Source organism: Eurypyga helias, unplaced genomic scaffold (genome assembly GCF_000690775.1).
Source record: "Eurypyga helias isolate BGI_N326 unplaced genomic scaffold, ASM69077v1 scaffold4748, whole genome shotgun sequence".
NCBI classification, from domain to species: domain Eukaryota; kingdom Metazoa; phylum Chordata; class Aves; order Eurypygiformes; family Eurypygidae; genus Eurypyga; species Eurypyga helias.
Genome location: NW_010267438.1, coordinates 17,371 through 24,262, shown reverse-complemented (window position 1 = coordinate 24,262; position 6,892 = coordinate 17,371). Strand labels below are relative to the sequence as shown.

Below are 6,892 nucleotides of genomic sequence, written 5' to 3'. Positions count from 1 at the left end.
TTCCCTCTTTGATAGTCCACATACTTTATCTTAAGACAATTCTGCTTAGGAAAGGGTGTTTCACAAGCACGTTCCTCACACATGCTCAACTGTCAGTGCCAGCCTTCCTGCCCCTAAAATTCAGCAAAGGCTGCTTTCAACCTCAGTGCACAGAAAGGCCACAAGAAATAAAGGGCTGTAGACCCCACAATAAATTTGGTAGTGTAAAGCATGTAGAATATTTTTTAAATCAGCTTTAGATATATTATCTGTTAGCTATTTTTTAAAAAGGAAATCATAAGAATGTAAAATAATAACTAGCTTCTGGACATTCGCTTTTGCTTCTCTTTCCATACTCTTCCTTTTCTCCCTCTTCCCTTCTTTCCAGCATTTAGACTACAGAGGTCTATTAGCACTTTCCATCTTACCCTTAAACATTTTCTCATAACATGTTCCTGACAGAACAGAAAAACAGTGAGATGAAATCGCTGTTGGCCATGCTGAAAAATGTAACAGATGCCAAAACTCCTCTTCGAATTATGTTTACAGAAACTCTGATACTAGCAAGACGAGGAGCAGTGACCAGAAACGTGAGAGATTGAGGGGATATCAGCAGCATATGGAATATTTGCAGAAAGAGCCAGCTGATGAGGGACTGAGCCCAACGTGTACTTAAAACCCCTTCCCAAATCTTCCTGAACAATCTTATCACCTGACACATCGGGGCAGTTCACTGGCATGTGAAAAGGTATCTGGCTCGGTGGTTCTGCTCTCTCTTCTCTTCTGAAGAGCCACTGGGCAAGTTGTTACAACCGACTGGGCCTTCAGTAACGTGTCGCAGTTCCTGGTTTCTTTATGGCTTGCGGGAGCAAGAATTGCAATTGCTCTTTCAGCTTCTCGGCTGTAAAATGATTAAAGACAAAATGCCCCAATTTTGCTAAATCGCATGACTCTCATGACTTCGTTGTAGGTAGGATATTGTTATTTGAGGATATAATGGGAAAACACAAGAAACTGTCAATTCAGCTATGGTTGCATACTGTTAAAATTAGTTTAACATAATCTGTAGTAATTGTGTAGCAGTAAAAGCAGAGATTTGTTAAAACAAATAAAATGTCACATTATTATTGTGTTGTAAAAGCAAAAAAAAGTTTAACAAATAAAAAGATGAAAATTTAAATGTGAAAAATATTCATTAAATCAGAAAAGGATATGTAATTTCAGGTGATTTTAAACAAAATTATCAAATACTACTTGCCAGGAAAGAATTATCTCACATGAGAATGCTCAGTTTTGTATCGATGATGTAGCTAAATGCCAATTTTTCTATATCAGTTTCCAGCCTAAGGCACTGTCCTGTCTTCCAGGCCACAGTCATGGAACAAGTCCAGACATAAGTGTCTACTTGTAAAGCACTGAGCAACTGTCATTCTAGACCAGAATGCCAGGCAACTCACCTCATTTATTATGAAAATTGTCTCTAAAAGCCAATATATGTGGCACCCACTAAAACTGTCATGTCAACCTAAAAGGTTGTTTTGTTTCTTTGGAGTTTTTTTCTACTGGATTTGATTCAACTGTCTGTTATTTAATTTGCACCAACTGGTTCAAAAAACTGCTGCCAGCATCCGTAGTCATCTTCTAAACAGAAACTATAGCCCATCTCAGCTGAGTGTCTTTCACGTACGCCAGACAGAATTTCAGCTCTGTAGGAAACTTCATTCACTACAGGAATTTTAAGCTACATTTGATACACTGACCATACAACCATGTAAAATTGTTTGGAATTTCATGCTGATTCTATAGAAATTACAGTTGTTTTCAATTTTGTATGCCCATTTTCCTCTTTTTTTTTCCTCTTTCTGGCTTTAACCTGATTTCTTTCCCAGTTACTCTGTGGTATATTCAAGTCTTCTCTTAAACCTCTTCTGAACTTTCATGCGGATGCTTTAGATAAAGTAACTGAAAAACAGTTTACACTCATTTTTAAACCAAGGATATTTAAAACCTTGTTGAAATTTGGCCTTCTGAATTTCTAATCATCAGCATCTTAACAATTTAAGCATGTCTTTCAAGTAATTTTGGTTATTAGAGTTTTGAAAGAGTATTTAAATGGAACAATCTACATAAAAGAATTTTCTCTTTCCCATCCTACCTTGGTGACTTTTTACTTTTCAGAAATAGAGATTGCAAGGATTAGAAGTTTATACTTGAAAAGGAAGCATGTAACAATGGACTTGCTAATGTAACACAAGGAATGGTATACTAAATAGACCAAGGAGGTTGTCTGCAGTAGACTTTTCTGACTGCGGATTTTAGTTCTTTATAATTTGTCTGAAGTATCTGGTGCTACATAAACCGACACGGAGAAACTGGCACAGACAAATCTCACATGTGCCTGTTTTTCTCTATTTCTGTGAGTGTTTTTTCTGCAAAGGTTTTAGCTTACTATACCTCTCCTGCCTCACTGAAGGAACTACCTTAGGGATAAAATCCTGGCTCTACTGAGTTAGCTGAAATCTTACTATTCACTTTAATGAGGGCAGAATTTTTGCCTTTATGTATGAAATGGACCACAACATAGCAGATTTACTTCTATTTCCATTTTTCTACAGATAGCAGCAGGCAAAAATGGAATACTAGACAAGACACTTTTTAGCTTCCTGAGTTTTGCTTAACTCAGGTTACCATCCTTATAAAGCTGATCTTTAGAGTGTATTACTGTTTTGTTGTTGATTTTAACACCATCAGTTACTCAGGAGCAAAGCTCTTCCTGCATTTATAGAAAAATCAGATTATTGGGTTACTTTCCAGTACACCAAATGTTGTTCCTGGCTAGCCTTATTAAAGACATTGCAATGATGCAGAATGGCAAAATAAAAGCAAACAGGAAAGAAGAGTTTTTTTGTTTTGGTTTGGTTTAAAAAAACTCACACAAATAAACACACTAAAAGATCACAATCACAGACTTGGCTGAACGTAACAGTCACAACTGTGTAAGAAATCATATATGCTAAAAGCATAAGGATAACTGTATCAGCTCAGATCCAAATTCAATTTAGACCAGCATCCTGCTGGCAAGAGTCGCCAGTAGCAGATGACAACAGAAAGTATAGAAGAAACAGGAAATATCTGCAGTTGGCCAAAATTGTGGTTGAACAGTTTTATTACCCCTTGACACCTCAGGATGGATTAGGTTCCTATCTGCAACAACACGTCCCAGTGTCTATTTGCCATTAGGTAACGTCTCTTACAGTGACTGAGTACCAGGAACACACACAAAATGAAGACAGAGCAATACGACTATCATGTCATACAGTGTGATACAACGTGATATCTTGACTTAATAGGGATACTGAAAGGACATGAAACACAGAGGGGAAAACACTATTTACTTTCAGTATTGTATGTAAGGATTTATTATTTTATTCTATGGTGTATCCTTTAGGAATGTCCTGCTTTGGTGCTATAATGATGATATAATAAAAAAGATAAATTTTATATTTAAATATAAGTTATAAAGTTATAATTGGAAGAAGCAGTGATTTCCATTGTCCACGTTTTCTTTAATCTCAAAGTTTGTGTTGAGTGTTCATATATTAAGCTGAGTATTAAAAAAATAGAGAAGTAATTTAGACAATGTCACTGTGAGATAATGTTGTTTATGAGCACTAAAGATTCCATTAGCCTGTTCATCAAAGAAATTGTGCTTTGAGAATTAAACAGTGCATAATAGGTCTGCAGGAAAAAACTGCTCACCTTATAAACCTTGGGTGTTCAGAAGCACCTTGTAAAACAGCTAAAGTACTGAAATCTCCTTCTGTATTAAATGGAATATAACTCAAAAATCATTCTTCCTGGTCTGTGAGAGACCTCTAATACTGGATACTAAATTTAAGTATCCAAATTTACGTATCCAGTAAAACTAAGTTGCATGTGATACGACTGCAGTGCTGACACCAATAAACTAACAGACTTTCAGTGAATGACTTCTCAACCTTCATAGTCCCTTTCCATAGTTTCTGCACATAAAGGACATACAAAAGACTATATACTGAAAGATCATAAATCAAATTCTCAGCTAAAAGTCAGCTATTATAGTTCTAACTACACAGTAAATAAAGGCTTACTTTTCCCAGTCAGCTAAAAATCGTGTTTCCATTTCCTAAATGATTTATTTAAAGAAAAAAAAAATGCAATGAATTGCAGCAATTTCTGAATTGCAACATTTCTAAAATGAGCAGAATTCCTGAGGCACAGCTTCCAGAGGAAGAAAATGGAGCTTACAGTATGCTGCCCTATCGCTAAAGGAACTTGTCATATGCCTTAAAACAGAGAGGAACTCAGCAATGTATCACTTGCACATCACATACAAAAGTGCATGTGAGATGCTGCCTCAGACACCTATATCACATGAATTTTTTTCTGAAAAGGCAAAAATACATGCTTTTTTCCTCCTCTGGGGATACGCTAAGACACATCAGAACAGATGAGACATGATCTAGAACTGGGAACAGAGAAACGTGCATGCAGTTGATGATGGGCCATTTCATCCTGACAGAGATGCTCTGAGCAAAGAATTAGGAATACACAAGCTCTATTGCCATGGAACTCTCTGTGGTCTTTTTAGCATTGATAATGCTACAACATTTTTAACGTGACATAGTTATTGCAGAGTTCATGCGTTGTTCCCTCACTAAACTTTATGGAGATGCACAGACAGAGTATCTTTAGAAAAGTGCTGCTCAAAGTCCTGAAACATTCCTTCCATTCCGTATCACCTCCGAGTCAGGGTCAAATGTGATTTATAGGAGAGCTAGCCCTAATTCTGGGGGTACATAACTGCTTAAAAGCACATAATAATACAGCAAATAGTACTGAATATACCTACCAACTTATAATTCTCAAATTATGTCTTTTTATGCACGAGATTTTAACAAGTAAGATTAAAAAAATGTTAAGCTCTGAATGCAATAAATCTATCACACAGAGTGTCCTTGTAAATTGTAAGTAGACTCTATCTCTGATAAATAACACTTTGTCATTCAGATTTGCTATACAGGAGGCTTATAAAATAGTTTTATATCCCCAATTTCTATCTTATACCATATGGATAGTGTAAAGTTTCCACATGAAAGACATTTATGTCTCAGCTGAGTATGAAGCAGCAAAACGAGTACCCAAAAGTAAAATAAAACAATGCCTACAAGTTGCTATGAATGTCACTGAAAACTTTTTCTGTTTTTTTCAGAAAAAAAAAAAAAACTAAAAAATAATGTAAAAATTCAAATAATAATATCGCCTCGGACAAAAGCTTTTGGCATTTCCTTGTGAAAGTAGTGGTATTTCTTACTACTGTAACTTCAGCCAACATCAGCTTACTCAAGGAAGTCTCAATTCCTATTAGCATGACTTGTTTTAAAAAGTCATTTAAACCTTTCATTTTTTTTAATTCCGTATAAATAGAAAACGCAAAGAGATTTAAAAAAAAAAAATTCTCCTTAAGCCCACAGCCAGCACAGGCAAAAGAACACATGGATATAAGCTGTCGCTGAAAAAATGCAGATTGCAAATTACTGCAGAGTCTCTAGCCATTAAAATAAATCAAACTCTGGAACAGCCTTCGGCGGAAACACTGGGGGCAAAGAAATAACAACTCCAATTTAGTATTGGCAAAGTTTATGAAAAGAGAATTATCTGATGCAATTCCCAGGCTAGCAGAGCACTGGACTTGATGACCCAGAGATCCCTTCCACTGTTATGTTCTTTGTTTGGCTAGATGCAGATGTTCATCTGTTTTTCAGTCTCACTGTGGTTTTTCTAAAGTGAAATTTAAACGAAAGTTAATACAATTTTTGTAAGTTCCAGTTAGAAATCACCCTCCGTAAGAATTGTTGCTAGGCCTGCAGCAGTGAGGAGCTTGACAAAGAAGTCTAAAAGCTTTCCTTCAAACTGGCTTAGCATTACAGAGAAGTGTGTGTGTTGGGCGACAAACACCCGGCAGGGCACACACCATGGGGAGAGGCAACTGATCTACTGGTAGGGAAAAGAGGAAGAAAAAAAGGAAGCAATACAGACTCGGACTGAAACTTCAGTAATTTCAAGGATGAAAGCAAATCAGAAAAACAGTGAAGAAAGCAAAGGATATCAGGATCTTTTTAAAAGTATAAGGAAGGAGAAGTATCATAGATATTTCACGACATTCTAAAAAACCTCATTAATGAAATATATTACCACGTGTGGTGGCTGTCAGGAGTCAATACAAACTTGAAAGAGAAAAAAGGAAATGTTTTGTTCTAGAGGAAGGTCATCTTTCAGGTGACAATCTAACAAGCTTGTCTCTCCCTCCCTCACTTCCCTCCCCCGTGCTTAGCTATTGGAGTTTGTCTAGAGTTGGCTGGCTTTGAAAGACCCCATATTGCAGAAGGAGTCACACTACAGATGCTACTGCACACTGGTCTGTAGGTGACTCAGTCTGGTAGGAAATGGCTCAAACTCAGAACTATAACCCTAAACTATTGCTTCAAACAGCAATAATAATATTTAAACTTGAAAACAACCTGATGTTCCTTAATAACCTGCACCATCCTCCTGCCTTTGCTCAGTTGTTCCTGTTTTTCATGAACATAAGAACATGTTTTTATGTTGCTGGTAACTTAAATGGATCATAGTGACTACAGAAAGCTATTGCAGATACACCAGTGCAGTGAAAATAAAGTAATTCATAGAAAACAACTCTAAATGTTTGCTGGTTTTGAGTAAATACGTTCTCAGAGCAGCTTTAAATGATTTTCAAATACACGTATCTTTACAGGTCCGATCAGTCATAAAAGCATACAGAGGTCAAACAAATACTTTATCTTATTTAAGACACTGTGGTCTGTTTTCTATCACTCGCAAGTTCTAAAGTTTA

General features: G+C 36.4%; 1 protein-coding gene across 2 annotated transcripts in view; it reads left to right on the top strand.

The window, feature by feature from the left end:
- Positions 1-6,892, top strand: part of FGF7 (fibroblast growth factor 7) — a 29,495-nt gene that overhangs the window by 20,879 nt on the left and 1,724 nt on the right. The window lies entirely within an intron of this gene.